Source organism: Pristiophorus japonicus, chromosome 1 (genome assembly GCF_044704955.1).
Source record: "Pristiophorus japonicus isolate sPriJap1 chromosome 1, sPriJap1.hap1, whole genome shotgun sequence".
In the NCBI taxonomy this organism is placed as follows: Eukaryota; Metazoa; Chordata; class Chondrichthyes; family Pristiophoridae; genus Pristiophorus; species Pristiophorus japonicus.
The window spans coordinates 288,317,089-288,335,744 of NC_091977.1; positions in this window are offsets into that span (position 1 = coordinate 288,317,089).

Sequence of the window (18,656 nt, forward strand, 5' to 3'; positions counted from 1 at the left end):
TGGGTTTGGTGTGGTAAAAAGTGTAAAATGCATTCTAACAGGTTACCGGCTCAAATACTGTGTCAAATAAGGAATACACCTGTACTCACCTCCCAAGAAACCAGCAGTTCCCTTTAGTTCCTGTCAGAATCTCAACCTGCCACATGTAATAGTATGGGGTCATGACTAACTCCTTCTCCCCGTTAACCTCCATTTCTGTCGCAAAGGTGCCGCAGAAAACTACCACTACTATATCAGTGGTAGCAAGAGCTGCATTAAGTTATCCCTCAGGCAGATACTGAATTGAGCAAGCCACTTTGTGTGATGCTGCAGTAGGTTTGTGTTACTTTGCCTGAATAGCAATTGTTTTACAACCTTGAGGGTTGAGTCAGCATTTTTTGCAGCTACTTTTACTCAGCTCTGCTCAAAGTACCACTTTGCACTCCAAACATGGATTTGTCAGTGGGAATACATTTATATTGATGCTATGACGAGAAGGAGGTTGAAGACATAGGGCTAGACTTTCCACTTTTGTGCAGACCAGCCAAAAATGGGCGTCATTTCCAGCGTGGATGGTAAAAATGGGTTTTGAGATCGCCGGAGTATTGCCCATTTGAAAACCCTAACTTTCCATTTTTGAAAATGGGCGTTACTGCGAGTGATCTGAAATGGGCGTTAGCCTTAATTTTTTTGGCCTTCTGCCCTAAAGTGTCGCCGACATAGCAACGGCATGGCAATGCTCGTTTCCCGCGTTTCAGGAGGTCAGGCGTCATCATTACATGCGCATAAGAGGAGACATTGAGAGAGGGAGCAGAGAGAGAGGGAACACGTGTGTGGGTGTGGTGTGTGCTTCTTTGGCTGTTGTGGGAGGCAGGAAGTTGATTCACCAGCAGCAAAAAGCCTACTAAGCACAAAGAAGGTAGTTGGCACTGAGTTTTTGTGGAAAAAATAATATTTAACATGGAAGGGTTGGAGGATGCGACCCAGCACGCTGTGGAGATTGAGGACGCTGGCGAAATCAGTGAGCTGGGAGAGGAACAATTGGGAAGACGCAAAAGAGCAAGGAGGTTCTCGGATGAGGCAAATGCCTCCCTCATGCAGAAGGTCGAGTCACGCTGGGGTCAATTGATCCAGGGCGGGCATGGGAAGCCCACTCCAAAGGCCGACCAGAAGATATGGGCCAAGATAGCCGAGGTGGTCTCGTCAGCCGCCAATTGAGGTGCGTGAGGGCAACCAATGCCTCAAGCGATGGAACAACCTTGTAGGATCTGCCAGAGTATTACATTTATTTACATGTACTTATATATTTATATATTTGGAATTGTAAGTGTAATGAGTGATTAAAATCAGATGTGAGGTCTTGCACTTATACTGGGAAGGTTGTACTCAAAGCCTGTGATCATGGTGTTCGTCTTTAGGTAAAGAATGATAATTTTCATTATAATCATGATGACATCTGTTGGTTATGTGTTGTATCAGTTTCTGTGACAGTACCTAGCAATGATATCATGCAATGATCTCATGTCATGTCGTGCTGGTGTTACCTTTTACAGAAGAAGCTTTTGAGGAATAGGGCCGAGCAGAGGCGAATGGGTGGGGGGGCCATCAATCATCATTGACCTCACCGACATCGACGAGCAGGTGCTGGCAATAGTGGGGAGCCACCCCCGGTCAGCCACGCAAGTAGCAACAGAGCCTGATCTGATGCCATGTGAGTAAAGTATACACCATTACGTGTTGTAAAGTCAATAGATGCCACACTCCCTCATATCCGACCAATATTATATGATAGATGAATCATAAAATTCTTCTCTAAATAATGATGTCCTCATGAGAATCATTGCAATGCAGAATTTGGTGACGGTCATGAAATGTGATGTCTGTGATGATCTTGATAGCGGTGTTGCTTTTGTCGGGAATATGTTGTATGTAGCGCTGGACTCACCTTGTGAACCTAGCACCCCCTTCTCCTCTAATAACCTCATTTATGTTTTGCAGCTCAGCCAGCAGCGCGGCCCCAGGCAAGAACACTGAGCCCAGAAGGTGGGGGCGCGGGGACGGACTCACCGGACTCTCCTCCACCTGGTGCTGAGGAGCACCGATTCTCACCCGTGCATCTGCTGGGTCCCTTCTCAATGGGTGACGGTGCCGACTTCGAGGAGCCTGCATCCCCAACCTCCATAATCCATTCGACACCGATGACATCTAGTGCTCCTGCGGCCATTCCCACACCCTCCGTGCAAGTACCGGGCCCAAGCACCTTGTCACAGGGCACCCCAGATGTCTCTAGGTTGGCGCTGACCAAGCGAAGATTGGTTCAACATGGCAGGTGTGCTCCACGAGCGGCAGATTTGAGCGGGGACATGGTACACTTGTCCAGGAGAAGTGTTGACATAGGTCAGCAGATCCAACAGACAATGGGGGCATATCCCTCAAGCTGGCCAGCATGTCCGCCACCACAACGGAGTACATGGCGTGGATGGTGGAGGCCCTAAAGCTGATAGCCAGGATCACTGATGGCTGAGGGCCCCCCAGTAGTCCCGGAGTGGCCCCAAGGTGCTGCACCCCCATTGCCAATGACACATGAGAACCAGGAAGAAGATCTTGCTTCTGGCTTGGAGCATGTTCCCACCTTGGGACCGTCCTCTCCCGTATCCATCCAGGCAGTGGTTCTGCCATCAACCTCCCAAAGATGCAGCACCTGAGGAGCTCCTCAGCCAGGTGGCTTGGAGTCAGGAGGGGAAGGGGTAAAGGTGGGAAGGAGAAATGGGGGCGAGGGAAATTGAGGTGCATGGCCGCAGCTTTTGTCTTGGGCATATTTTTATGTTGTTGGTGCTATTTTGGTGGGTGGGTCGGGGGGAGGGGCAAAGGGGCTACCTTGCTGGTTTGCATTTGTGTTCTGTGTTGCTAGAAATGGTGCCCAATCAAATTATGTAAATGTGATAAGTTTGTTGTGGGGTGGGGCGGGGTGGGGTGCGGTGTTTTTTTACAGTTATAATTATGATTTCACACACATGGTTGGATTAAATGTTTTTTATTTAACATAATCTTGTTGCGCATTGTCTCAGATAGCTGCACCATTACACACTGGTGATTCCTTAACATGAAAGGGTATAATTACACTTAACTTGAATCAACTTAAACTTTAACTATCACCAAGGTGATGAACACCATTGCTGTATGATCTGCACACCCAGCAGTGTTGCAGCTTTGTAAATAACAACAATGTTCTTTCAAACAAAGCGCTCATTTATGAGATGCTGACTTAAGAGTCTTGCAGCTATGTAGCCACCATGGGCACTTTCCTGCGGTCTAGAGAGGGGACGGGGACAAGGTTTCAGCATTAGCATGATTGTCTGGCCCAAGGTCAGCGTCCACCTCCTCGTCCTCCTCTTCCTCTCTCTCCTGAGGTGGAACGTCAGTCCGTTCTGGCAATTTTTGTCCCCTCCTGATAGCCAAGTTGTGCAGCATGCAGCACACCACCAGGAATTGAACTATCTGCTCAGGGTGGTATTGGAGCTCTCCTCCTGAATGGTCCAGGCATCTAAAGTGCTGCTTAAGCACTCCAATGATTTTATCCACGATATTGCGAGTGGCTCTGTGGCTCTCGTTGTATCGCTTCTCGGCTTCGGTTTGGGTGTCACGCAGGGGTGTCATCAGCCAGGTGGCGAGGCCATAACCTTCGTCACCAAGCATCCAGCATTGACATTGTGGCTGACTGGTAAACATGTCAGATACTGTGCTCTCACGCAGGATGTGAGCATCATGGATGCTGCCTGGAAATTTGACATTCACTGCCATAATTGTTTGCTGGTGGTCGACAACGAGTTGCACATTCAGGGAGTGGAATCCCTTACGGTTCCTAAAAAACTCTGCATTCTGAAAAGGTGCCCGCATCGCGATGTACATACAGTATATTGTTCCCTGCACCTTGGGAAAGTTAGCTATTCGGTAGAATCCTAAAGCCCTCTCAGTCTGAGCCTCCCTTGTCATGGGGAAGCTGATAAAGTCCATCCTGTGTGCTTAAAGGGCTTCAGTGACCTGTCGAATGCAGCAATGTGTGGCATGCTGAGATATAGCGTAAATGTCGCCAGCTGGGGCCTGAAAGGAACCCGATGCGCAGAACGAAAGTGCCGCGGTGACCTTGACCTCGATGGACAGTGCAGTCCTGATGGTGCTGGCAGGCTGCAGATCTCTCCTGATGAGCTGGCATATCTCACTGATAACCTCCTTGTAGAAGTGCAGTCTCCTAATGCAGGTATTATCAGATAAGTTCAGGTAAGACCGCTTCTCCCTGTAAGTGTGGGGGGTGTAAGGTCTGGTCCTCCTTATCAGTCTAGCACGTCTTAAATTGGGCACATAATGCTGTCGAATATCTTCTGCCATCTGTAGTCTGCAGCATGTGCGTACTCATCAAGACAGGCTGTGAAATAACTATCAGTATTACACCGATTGTTCACAAACAATAAATGTCCCCACTAAGACATCTAAAGTAAATTCCAATCGTCCACAGTATGATAAGATGTTTGTTGAGATGTTCACATCACCTTAAAAGATCTCCAGAGTACATCCAAACTACCCCGAAGTTGAAGCAGAGCAGTCTTTTAAATGAAACGGCCTGCGATTCAGAATATTGGTGTCTATACCACTGTGATTAGTTCAGGTCAGAGCAGCTTTTTCACAGTGTTATTTTTGCAAACGATATTATCGGTGAGATGTGTGCAAGGTGCCGAAAGTAACGCTGGCCGATTTTCTGGGCGTTAGTTTCGGCAAATGTGATCTTTACGACAGAAAACAGTGGCCGTGCGGTATTATTAAATATCGGCATTAATTACATGCCGAATATAATGCTGAGCAATATTATGGCCATTATTTTCTGATCATTCCACCCAAAAATAGTGGACGGGTGGTATTATTTTTTATCGGTGTTACGTACATGTCGAAAGTAACGCTCGGCGATACGTAACCGAGAAATTGCCGTTATTTTCCATTTTGTGGCTAAATGGGTGATATATGGGCATTATACCTCATTTCTGCGTTAAAATGGACATTAAGTGGACAGTCTGTGTTGTGCATGTAATAACTCAATAGACTGAATACTGTAAACTCATTCAGGTGCAAACTTGGCTCAACTTTATTCTACCCAAAGTGCCGTCATTACACTTTATGGTGGCTTGCTTTATATACCTGGCCCACGCACACATGTGTACAGCCTAATGACCTCTGACAGTGGTGCTCCTTGGTGGCTAGTAACCTCAAGCATACATACATGACAACATCCCCCTTCAAGATCTTAGTATCAGTCTTTTTACAAGTTAAGGCGGACCAGGGCTTTCCGCTCACGAGTTGATCGTCTCAGTTCAACTCAAGTTTTGGGTGAGCGTTCTGAGTCAGTTATGACTGGAGGCTGGGTAGCCAATCTGATGGGAGTGGCAATGACCATGTCAGAGATTGAAAGTTCAGATTCATTGATGATGGCGGAGTCCTCTGATGAATGAATATAGGTTGGTTGGTCACTGATCGTATCTTCCTCAAATTGTTCCGTGTGCCGTAGCTTTATCTGATCAACATGTTTCCGACATTTTTGCCCATTCTTGAGCATGACAATACACACTCTGTTACCCTCCTTGGCCATAACAATACCGGCGACCCACTTGGGACCTTAACCATTGTTATATAAGTAAACCTGTAAAAACCTTGTTTAACTACCAGAGGGCTCATCCCCTGGAGTCCCAAGGGATCCCACATTTCTTTGGGAGCGCCTGTACCTAAGGAGGCCTCACAGGCTGGAGAGGCACTCTGGAGACCTGTAATAGGGTCACACTTTACTTTAAGCTTACAGTATCTGGTCAGATTCTTTATTCAAGACATAATAACTGCCGACGAGATGCAGATGACGAAACCCCACCGCAACAATGCAGAGGACCGTGGGCATCCTGGAGAAATTTTCAGAGGGAAATGATTGGGAAACCTTCGTGGAGCGACTCGACCAATATTTTGTGGCCAACGAGCTGGAAGAAAAAGCGAACGCTGCCAAACGAAGGGCGATCCTCCTCACCATTTGCGGGGCACCAATGAATGGCCTCATGAAAAATCTGCTCCCTCAAGCAAAACCCACAGAGAAGTCGTACGATGATTTGTTCACACTGTTCCGGGAGCATCTAAACCCGAAGGAAAGTGTTCTGATGGCGAGGTATCGGTTCTACATGTACAAGAGGTCTGAAGACCAGGACATGGCGAGCTATGTCGCCGAGCTAAGGCGCCTTGCAGGACATTGCGAATTTGATGGATATATGGAGCACATGCTCAGGGATTTTGTTGTACTTGGCATTCGCAAACTTTTGACTGTAGAGACCGCAACCTTGAGTAAAGCCATAGCGATAGCCCAGGCGTTCATCGCCACCAGTTACAATATCAAACAAATCTCTCAGCACACAAGTGCTGCTGCAAGTACTGTGAACAAAGTAATGTTATTTTTGAATCATAATGTACAGGGCAGGACTCACATGCCTGCAGCTGCACGTCTGCAGATGTCTCAGAGTCCACCATCAAGAGTGGTGAATGCAAGGCCATTAACACCTTGTTGGCGCTGCGGGGGTGATCATCATTTTCATTCATGCCGCTTCAAAGGATACATTTGTGGAACAATGGGACTTCTCCAAACTATGTGCAGGCGAGCTGCAAACGCTGCTAATCCTGCAAACCACCATGTTGCAGAAGAGGACAGATCCATGGTGGAACACGACGAACCAGAGCCTCAGACTGAGGAGGCAGAGGTATGTGGGGTGCACACATTTATCACAAAGTGTCCCCCAATAATGCTGAAGGTAGAATTAAATGGACTCCATAATGGGCGCAAGCCAGTCCATAATGAGCAAAAAGACTTTCGATAAATTGTGGTGCAGCAAGGGCTCAAGGCCTGTCCTGACTCCCATTTGTACTAAACTGAGAATGTACACAAAGGAACTGATTCCCGTAATCGGCAGTGCTACCGTAAAGGTCTCCTACGATGGAGCAGAGCACAAGTTACCAATCTGGGTGTTACCAGACGATGGCCCCATGCTGTTCAGCAGGAGCTGGCTGGGAAAGCTATGCTGGAACTGGGATGACATCCGAGCGCTCTTGTCCGTCGAAGACACTTCATATGCCCAAGTCCTAAACAAGTTCCCCTCAATGTTCGAACCGGGCATCGGGAAGTTCCAAGGAGCAAAAGACAAGATCCACTTGATTCCGGGGGTGCAACCCATCCATCACAAGGTGAGAGCGGTACTGTACATGATGAGAGAGAGGGTGGAGATCGAGCTGGACTGGCTGCAACGAGAGGGCATCATTTCACCGACTGAATTCAATGAGTCGGCCAGTCTGATTGTTCCAGTCCGCAAGGAAGATGGCACCATCAGAATCTGTGGTGATTACAAAGTAACTATCAATCGTTTCTCCCTGCATGGAAAATACCCGCTACCAAAGGCAGACGACCTATTTGCGACGCTGGCGGGAGAAAAAATGTTCACGAAGCTGGACTTGACCTCAGCCTACATGATGCAGGAGCTGGAGGAATCATTGAAGGGCCTCACCTGCATCAACACGCACAAAGGTCTCTTCATTTACAACAGATGCCCTTTTGGGATTCGATCAGCCGCAGCGATATTCCAGAGGAACATGGAAAGCTTGCTGAAGTCGGTCCCGCGCACCCTGGTCTTGCAGGATGACATCTTGTTTACAGGTCAGGACTCCGTCAAGCAGCTGCAGAACCTGGAGGAGGTTCTTAGTCGGCTTAATCATGTGGGGCTCAGGTTAAAATGCTCGAAGTGCGTTTTCCTGGCACCTAAAGTAGAGTTCCTGGGGAGAAGAATCGCGGCGGATGGCATCAGGCCCACCGATTCGAAGATGGAGGCAATCAAGAACGCACCGAGATCACAGGACGTGATGGAGCTGTGATCGTTTTTAGGACTCCTGAACTACTTTGGGAACTACTTACTGGGTCTTCGCACATTGTTAGATTCACTGCACGCTTTACTGTGTAAAGGAGATGAATGGGTATGGGGTAAAAGCCAAGAAAATGCCTTTGAGAAAGCTAGGAAACAAATTGCATGTGTTGTATGATCCATGTAAACGTTTGGTACTAGCATGTGATGCACCGTCATATGGTGTTGGGTGTGTATTGCAACAAGCTGATGAATCTGGGAAATTGCAACCGGTTGCCTGTGCATCCAGAAGTCTGTCTAAGGCTGAGAGGGCCTACAGCATGATCGAAAAAAAAAGCGTTAGCGTATGTTTATGGGGTAAAGAAAATGCATCAATATCTGTTTGGGCTCAAATTTGAATTGGAAACAGACCATAAGCCACTTTTATTCCTCTTTTCTGAAAGTAAGGGGATGAATACGAATACATCGACCCGCATCCAGAGATGGGCGCTCACATTGTCTGCATACAACTACGCCATCCGCCACAGGCCAGGTGCAGAAAACTGTGCCGATGTTCTCAGTGGGTTGCCATTGCCCACCACAAGGGTCGAGATGGCACAGCCCGCAGATTTAGTCATGGTAATGGAAGATTTCGAGAGTGAGCAATCACCGCCCGATTGATTAGAACCTGGACGAGCCAGGACCCCTTACTGTCCTTAGTAAAAAACTGTGTGCTCAACAGGAGTTGGTCTCGTGTCCCGTTAGAGATGCAGAAAGAAATAAAGCCATACCAGTGGCGCAGAGATGAAGTGTCCATCTCGGCAGACTGCCTCCTATGGGTAATCGGGTAGTGGTGCCAAAAAATGGGCAGGGACACTTTCATTAGTGACCTCCACAGTACCCACCCAGGCATTGTAATGATGAACGTGATAGTCAGATCCCATGTGTGTTGGCCCGGTATTGATGCAGACTTAGAGTCCTGCGTGCACAAATGTAATACATGTTCACAGTTAAGCAATGCACCCAGGGAGGCGCCACTAAGTTTATGGTCCTGGCCCTCCAAACCGTGGTTCAGGGTCCATGTCGACTATGCAGGCCCATTCTTGGTAAAAATGTTCCTTGTGGTTGTAGATGCGTACTCCAAATGGATTGAATGTGAGATAATGTTGGCAAGCACGTCCGCTGCCACCATTGAAAGCCTGCGGGCCACGTTTGCCACGCACGGCCTGCCTGATGTCCTTATGAGTGACAATGGGCCGTGCTTCACCAGTGCCAAGTTTAAAGAGTTCATGACGCAATGGGATCAAACATGTCACATCTGCCCAGTTTAAACCAGTGTCCAATGGTCAGGCAGGGCGAGCAGTGCAAACAATTAAGCAGAGCTTGAAGAGCGTAACTGAAGGCTCACTGCAGACTTGCCTATCCCGAGACCTGCTTAGTTATCGCACAAGACCCCACTCACTCACTGGAGCCGAAGTGCTCATGAAAAGGGCACTTAAGACAAGGCTCTCATTAATCCACCCTGATCTACACGAATAGTTGGAGAGCAGGCAGCTTCAACAGAATACATACCATTATCGTGCAAATGTGTCACGCAAAATCAACATTAATGATCCTTTATTTGTGTAGAACTATGGACAAGGTCCCAAGTGGCTTCCCAGCACTGTCGTGGCCAAAGAGGGGAGTAGGGTGTTTCTGGTCAAACTTTCAAATGGACTCATCTGCAGAAAACACTTGAACCAAACCAAACTCAGAATCACGGACTATCCAGAACAACCCACAATAGACTCTACCTTTTTCAACCCACCCCCCCCAACACACACACAAGTGGCAACCGACCCAGTGGTTGACCACGAAGCAGAACCCATCACCTGCAGCAGCTCAGCAGGACTCACCACATCAAGCTGCCCTGCAAGGCCAGCTGTGCAGCAGCCCAGCAAGGACCCAACAAATGACTCACCAAAACCAGCATTTGCATCGAGACGATCAACCAGGGAAAGGAAGGCTCCAGATCGACTCACATTGTAAATAGTTACACTATTGACTTTGTGGGGGAGTGTTGTTACATATGTAAACCTGTAAATACCTTGATTAACCACCAGAGGGCTCATCCCCAGGAGTCTCAAGGGACCCCACAATCCCTTGGGAGCACCTGTAAATAAGGAGGCCTCACAGGCTGCAGAGGCACTCTGGAGACCTTAATAAAGGACTATGGTCTCACATTACTTTAAGCTTACAATATCTGGTCAGATTCTTTATTCAAGACATAACCAACATAATTTAGCACATACACAGGATCATTAACAGAGATGTCGCGTAACACAGCAGCACAATTATTATACCACAGCTGATTTGGACATCTGTTTTCAACACGATCTTTCAAGTCAGGATGGACAAGAGAGAGCTTGGTCTTGAGACCTCTCTTCATCAATAGTTCAGCAGGGGGAGACCCTGGTAAGCATGTGGGGTCTTGCCCTGTAACTAAGCAATATGCATGACAAGCGAGTCTGCAGTGAACCCTGAGTTACACGTTTCATACTCTGCTTGATTGTTTGGACAGCACGCTCTGCTTGACCATTAGAAGCGGGTTTGAATGGTGCTGACCTCACATGTTTAATACCATTGAGTTTCATGAACTCTTGAAACACCAGACTTGTGAAGCAAGATCCATTGTCGCTCACAACGATGTCAGGCAGACCAAGAGTAGGAAACATGACATGAAGGCTCTCAATGGTAGCTGTGGATGTACTGGATGACATGATTATACACTCTATCCACTTGGAATATGCATCCACCACAACAAAAAACATCTTACCCAGGAAAGCACCCACAAAGTCGATATGGATCCTCGACCATGGTTTGGATGGCCACGACCACGGACTCAGCGGAGATTCCGCAGGTACTTTGCTTAGCTGCATGCAAGTGTTGCACTGTTGCACACATGATTCCAGATCGGAGTCAATTCCAGGCCACCATACATGAGACCTGGCGATGGCTTTCATCATCACAATATCGGGATGAGTGTTATGTAGATCATGCACAAATTTCTCTCTGCCTTTCTTGGGCATAACAACAGGATTACCCCACAGTAAACAATCTGATTGAATGGATAGTTTGTCTTTGCGATGTGAATGTAAAATTTGGTCTCCTCACACATTTGCTTGGGTATGGCAGGCCAATCACCACCAAGGATACAACATTTTACAACCGATAAAATCGGATCCTGTCTGGTCCAGGTCCGAACTTGTTGAGCAGTGTCAAAAGTTCCTTTACTCTCAAAAGCATCCATAACTAACAGTAGATCTGCAGGTTGTGGCGTCTCCACCTCCGGTGTGGGCAAAGGCAGACGACTCAGTGCATTGGCACAATTCTCAGTGCCAGGTCTATGGCGAATGACATAATCATAGGCAGATAATGTCAGCGTCCACCTCTGGATGCTGGACGATGCATTGGTATTGATACCTTTGTTTTCTGAAAACAATGAAATGAGTGGCTTGTGATCTGTTTTCAGTTCAAAACAAAGACCAAACAGGTACTGATGTATCTTTGTAACCCTATACATAAAGGCTAAAGCTTCTTTTTCTACCACGCTGTCGGCTCTTTCCGCCTTTGACAAACTTTTCGAAGCATACACAACAGGTTGTATTTTACCCAACTCATTAGCTTGTTGGAGCACGCAGCCAATCCCATATGATGAAGCATCACAGGCCAATACTAGATGCTTACATGGAACATAATGTACCAGCAACTTGGTAGAGCAAAGCAGATTTTTAGCTTTCTTGAAAGCTTTATCTTGAGACACACCCCAAACCCAGTTGTCGCCTTTTCTGAGTAGCACATGTAATGGCTCTAATAAAGTGCTCAATCTAGGTTAGAAATTACGAAGTAGTTAAGTATAGCAAGGAACGAATGCAGCTCCGTCACATTCTAAGGCCTGGGTGCATTTTTGATGGCCTTGGTTTTCAAGTCCGTAGGCCTAATGCCATCAGCAGCAATCTTCCTCCCCAGAAATTCGACTTCCGGTGCCATGAAGACGCACTTCAAATATTGCAGCCTGGGTCCCACTTTGTCCAGACGATGTAGAACCTCTTCAAAGTTGTTCAGGTGTTCGGCAGTGTCACGACCTGTGACCAGAATGTCATCTTGAAACACGACGGTTCTAGGGACGGACTTCAGTCGACCCTCCATGTTCCTCTGGAATATGGCTGCAGCCGAGCAAATTCCAAAAGGACACTTGTGTAGATAAACAGTCCTTTATGGGTGCTGATGCACGTAAGTGTCGACGAGCTCCTGTGTCATATAGGCCGACGTCAGATCCAGGTTAGTGAATGACTTCCCACCAGCTAGCATTGCAAAGTGGTTATCTGCCTTTGGTAATGGGTACTGATCCTGTTTCGAAAATCCGTTGATCGTAACCTTGTAGACTCCACAAATCCTGACAGTGCCATCACTCTTCAACGCAGGAACAATGGGACTGGCCCATTCGTTAAATTCGATCCGTGATATGACCCCTTCACATTGGAGTCTGTCTAGCTCAGTTTCGACCTTCTCCCTCATCATGTATGGAACAGCCCGAGCTTTGTGATGGATGGGGCTTGCTCCCGAGACCAGGTGAATCTGTACCTTGGCTCCCATGAAATTGTCGATGCCTGGTTCAAACAGCGAGGGAAACTTGCTCAGCACTTGAGCACAGGAAGTGTGATCCACTGATGACAACGCGTTGATATTGTTCCAATTCCATTTGTTCCTGTCGAACAGCATTGGACCATTTCTTGGAACAATCCATAACGGTAGATCATGAACCATACCATCATACGACACTTTGACTACTGCACTGCCAATCACCAGTATGAGTTCTTTGGTGTAGTACACAACTTGGCATTGACTGGACTCAGCTTAGGCTTCACAGCCTTTGTGTCCCACAGCTTGTCGAAATTCCTTTGGCTCATTATCGACTGACTCGCACACGTGTCCAATTCTACCGATACCGGCACGCCATTTAGTTTCACATTAACCATTATCGGTTGGCTCTTTGTCAGGAATGAATACAGTCCATACACTTCCTCCTCAGGTATCTCGGGTTGCATATCCAGGTCCGTACTGGTCTGGTCATCATCATCCACGTGGTGAGTCGCAGCACGCTTGCTCAGTTGTGAACACATTCGCTGACGATGCCCCACTTTCAAACAGCCTTTACAGATGTACTGTTTAAAACAACACTGATGATGCTGATGATTGCCCCCATACTGCCAACAGGGTGAAATCTGATTCGTACCCGTTGGCGGATGTTGAGCAGTTACAGGTTTCACATACACAGTCAAGTAGGCCCTGCCATAAGCAGCTCTGCCAGACAACGACACAATCTTGATTATAGTACTTGCCGTGGAACTCCGAATCTTCGATGATATCTGCCTTAAATTATCATCCGTCGTCATGCATGCCTGGGCAATCACAATGGCCTTGCTCAAATCCAGCATCTCCGCAGCCAATAACTTCCGGAGGATCACCTCGTGGTTGATTCCTATTACGAATAAATCTCGCAGCATGTCTTCCAACGTGTCTTCGAACTTACATGACCCGGCAAGACGTCTTAGGATGGCGACAAATTCCAACACGTCCTGGCCCTCAGAATGAACATGCGTGTAGAATCGATAGCGTGAGATGATGATGCCTTCTTTTGGTTTCAGATGGTCACGCACCAGAGCACACAATTCCTCATAGTCCTTGTCCGTTGGACGAGCAGGCGAGAGGAGATTCTTTTTGAGACCATAGATTTTCGGACCGCGAACAGTGTGGAAAACCGCCCTGCGCCTAACTGCGTCAGTAGCTTCCTCCATTTTGTTGGCACGAAGTACTGGTCCAGACGATCGATAAAATCCAACTCCCTCCACAAATCTCTCCAGAATTCTAATGGTGCTCATTTTGCATGCCAAGGTTCTTGAGTTACCTCGTCATTAAATGTTTTATATGTAATAACTCGATAGACTGAATACTGTAAACTCGCTCAAGTCTTTCTTTCTTAATCTGGCTCAACTTTATTCCGGCCTAAAGTGCCTACATTACATAGTGGCTTGCTTTATATACCTGGCCTGCGCACACGTGTCTACAGCCCAATGACCTACGACAATAGCGCCCCCTGGTGGCTAGTAACCCCAAGCAGACATACATGACAGTACGCATGCAAAAATAATGGAAAATCTAGCCCATAGTGTGCAGCACTCTCACCTCTGAGTCAGAAGGTGTGGTTTCAAGTCCAAGTCCAGGGACTTCAGCACAAAAAATCTAGTCATACACTCCAATGCAGTGCTGAGGGAGCATTGCACTGTGGGAGGTGCAATCTTTCAGATGAAACGTTAAACCGAGGCCCCGTCTGCTCTCTCAACTGGATGTAAAATATCCAGTGGCAATATTTTAAAGAAGAGCAGGGGAGTTATCCCCGGTGTCCTGGCCAATATTTATCCCGCAATCAACATAATCAAAAAAAAGATTATCTGGTCATTATCACATTGCTGTTTGAGCTTGCTTGTGTGCAAATTGGCTGCTGTGTTTCCTAAATTACAACAGTGACTACACTCCAAAAGTACTTCATTGGCTGTAAAACACTTTGAGGCTTCTGGTGGTCATGAAAGGCGCTATATAAATCCAAGTCTTTCTTTCTTAATCTTTCTCTGAAGCTCCCTCATGTGATGGATTTAGAGGAACGTGCTCCATTGCCACTCTCCAGATAGACAGTGACAACTGTGCCCCTCATTGCATTCCACTGGTGCTGAGATGCAACTAATTCATTTTGTCAGAAACCAAGTTGCCCCATAGATCTTGGAAGCCTTGAACAAGTGACGAATTTAGGCTGAACCCCAAAGCATCAACTGAAATGTGGGGACATGCCATCAATCTGGAAACAACCAAAGCCCTTCAAAGCTCTTCTTAATGTCTTGATGCTGCAGACATCTCCCAGACTGTCACAGCCTTCAAGCTGTTCAGCAAGTCTCAAGAAACTTCCTGCAATGTGTTGCAGATAAGGGAATGGTCCTCTCTCTCTTACTCATTATCACAACCATATGTGTGGAAACCACCCCCACTATTTCCACGTGAGTTCATTGCTCCTGAATCACAATTCTTTTGAAGACTAGATCTAGGCCACTAGGCTCCAGAGCCTTGGCTCCAAGATGCCAAAAGCATCCATTTCTCATCCACCATGGAGTGCTTAATGACTCACCAGTGACAACCGTTCATCCTGTTGAACTATTCCTTATGAGTTGGTGTCTCTGTGCTGCTGCTTGTGCAGCTAATATCCCAAGACGGATTTGGCGAGGATATGGCAGCAGCCGTCAATCTGGAAGTGCCTAGGCAGTATTGGACTGCCTGGCCTCATGGAGTGATTGGTACCCCATAATGAGAAAGACAAAAGAGCTTCCTTAACTATGCACATAGTGCCATCCCTTGTAGAATTAGGAAGTGAGTGTAAGGGCATTGCAATACTTTAAGAAAGCACAAGGTGGGTGATTTTGAGGTTTTGGAAAGGCAGCAAAAGTGGGTCACAAGACTACTTCCCAGTCTAAAATATCTTCGTTGTCAACAGACGTTAAAAGGGTTGGGACTCTACACATTAGTGAAGCATAGACTTCATCATAGGCAGTCCCTCGGAATCGAGGAAGACTTGCTTCCACTCTTAGCATGAGTTCGTAGGTGGCTGTACAGTCCAATACAAGAACCACAGTCTGTAACAGGTGGGACAGATAGTCGTTGAGGGAAAGGGTGGGAAGGGAGCCTGGTTGGCCACACGCTCCTTCCGCATGCTCCTTCCGCTGCCTGCGCTTGATTTCTGCAAGCTCTCAGCGACGATACTCGAGGAGCTCAGCACCCTCCCGAATGCACTTCCTCCACTTAGGGCGGTCTATGGCCAGGGACTCCCATGTGTCAGTGGGGATGTTGCACTTTATCACGGAGGTTTTGAGGGTGTCCTTGTAATGTTTTCTCTGCCCGCCTTTGGCTCGTTTGCTGTGGACGAGTTCCGAGTAGAGTGTTTGCTTTGGGAGTCTCGTATCAAAAGTAGTAATCTCAGGATTGCTACCAGTGCCACGTGCTAGCCAGAGTAGGAATCGCAGGATAACTCAGATGAATACGTGGCTTGAGGAGTGGTGCGGAAGGGACGGGTTCAAATTCCTGGGACATTGGAACCGGTTCTGGGGGAGGTGGGACCAGTACAAACCAGATGGTCTGTACCTGGGCAAGACCCGAAATAATGTCCTAGGGAGAGTGTTTGCTAGTGCTGATAGGGAGGAGTTAAACTAATATGGCAAGGGGATGGGAACCTATGCAGGGAGACAGAGGAAAATAAAATAGAGGCAGAAGCAAAAGATAGAAAGGAGAATATTAAAAGTGGAGGACAGAGAAAGCCAAGGCAAAAATCAAAAAGGATCACATTACAGCAAAATTCTAAAGGGGCAAAGTTTGTTAAAAAGACAAGCCTGAAGGCTCTGTGCCTCAATGCGAGGAGTATTCGGAATAAGGTGGACGAATTAACTGCGCAGATAGCAGTTAACGGATATGATGTAATTGGCATCACGGAGACATGGCTCCAGGGTGACCAAGGCTGGGAACTCAACATCCAGGAGTATTCAACATTTAGGAAGGAAAGAGAGAAAGGAAAAGGAGCCAGGGTGGTGTTGCTGGTTTAAGAGGAAATTAATGCAATAGTAAGGACGGACATTAGCTTGGATGATGTGGAAATGGTATGGGTGGAGCTGCGGAATACAAAAGGGCAGAAAACATTAGTGGGATTGTGTACAGATCACCAAACAGTAGTAGTGAGGTTGGGGACAGCATCAAACAAGAAATTAGAGATGTGTCAAATAAAGGTACAGCAGTTATCATGGCCGACTTTAGTCTACATATTGATTGAGCTTACCAAACTGGTAGCAATGTGGTGGAGGAAGATTTCCTGGAGTGTATTAGGGACGGTTTTCTAGACCTATATGTCGAGGAACCAACTAGGGCGCTGGCCATCTTAGACTGGATGATGTGTAATGAGAAGCGAGTAATTAGCAATCTTGTTGTGCGAGGCCCCTTGGAAAAAGGGAGCATAATATGGTAGAATTCTTTATTAAGATGGAGAGTGACACAGTTAAGTCAGAAACTAGGGCACTGAACTTAAGGAAAGGTAACTTCGACGGTATGAGGCGTGAATTGGCTAGAATAGACTGCAAATTATACTTAAAGGATTGACGGTGGATAGGCAATGGCAAACATTTAAAGATCACATGGGTGAATTTCAACAATTGTACATCCCTGCCTGGAGTACAATTAAAATGGGGAAGGTGGCTCAACCGTGGCTAACAAGTGAAATTAAGGATAGTGTTAAATCCAAGGAAGAGACATATAAGTTGGCCAGAAAAAGCAGCAAACCTGAGGACTGGGAGAAATGTAGAATTCAGCAGAGGAGGACTAAGGGTTTCATTAAGTGGGGGGAAATAGAGTACGAGAGTAAGCTTGCCGGGAACATAAAAACTGACTGCAAAAGTTTCTATAGAAATGTGAATAGAAAAAGATTAGTGAAGACAAACGTAGGTCCCTTGCAGTCAGATTCATGTGAATTTATAATGGGGAACAAAGAAATGGCAGACCAATTGAACAAATACTTTGGTTCTGTCTTCACGAATGAAGACACAAATAACCTTCCGGAAGTACTAGAGGACCGAGGGTCGAGTGAGAAGGAGGAACTGAAGGATATCCTTATTAGGCGGGAAATTGTGTTAGGGAAATGGATGGGATTGAAGGCCGATAAATCCCCGGGGCCTGATAGTCTGCATCCCAGAGTAATTAAGGAAGTGGCCCGAGAAATAGTGGATGCATTGGTGATCATTTTCCAACAGTCCATCGACTCTGGATCAATTCCTATGGACTAGAGGGTAGCTAATGTAACACCACTTTTTAAAAAAGGAGGGAGAGAGAAAACGGGTAATTATAGACCGGTTAGCCTGACATCAGTAATGGGGAAAATGTTGGAATCAATCATTAAGGATGAAATAGCAGTGCATTTGGAAAGCAGTGACAGGAACAGTCCAAGTCAGCATGGATTTATGAAAGGGAAATCATGCTTGACGAATCTTCTGGAATTTTTTGAGGATGTAATTCGTAGAGGGGACAAGGGAGAACCAGTGGATGTGGTGTATTTGGACTTTCAAAAGGCTTTTCACCAGGTCCCACTCAAGAGATTGGTGTGCAAAATCAAAGCACATGGTATTGCGGGTAATGTACTGACGTGGATAGAGAACCGGTTGGCAGACAGGAAGCAGAGAGTCGGGATAAACGAGTCCTTTTCAGAATGGCAGGCAGTGACTAGTGGGGTGCCGCAGGGCTCAGTGCTGGGACCCCAGCTCTTTACAATATGCATCAATGATTTAGATGAAGGAATTGAGTGTAATATCCCCAAGTTTGCAGATGATACTAAACTGGGTGGCGGTGTGAGCTGTGAGGAGGACGCTAAGAGGCTGCAGGGGGACATGGACAGGTTAGGTGAGTGGGCAAATGCATGGCAGATGCAGTATAATGTGGATACATGTGAGGTTATTCATTTTGGGGGCAAAAACTCGAAGGCAGAATATTAGTTGAATGGCGGCAGATTAGGAAAAGGGGAGGTGCAACGAGACCTGGGTGTCATGGTTCATCAGTCATTGAAAGTTGGCATGGAGGTACAACAGGCGGTGAAGAAGGCAAATGGCATGTTGGCCTTCATAGCTAGAGGATTTGAGTATAGGAGCAGGGAGGTCTTAT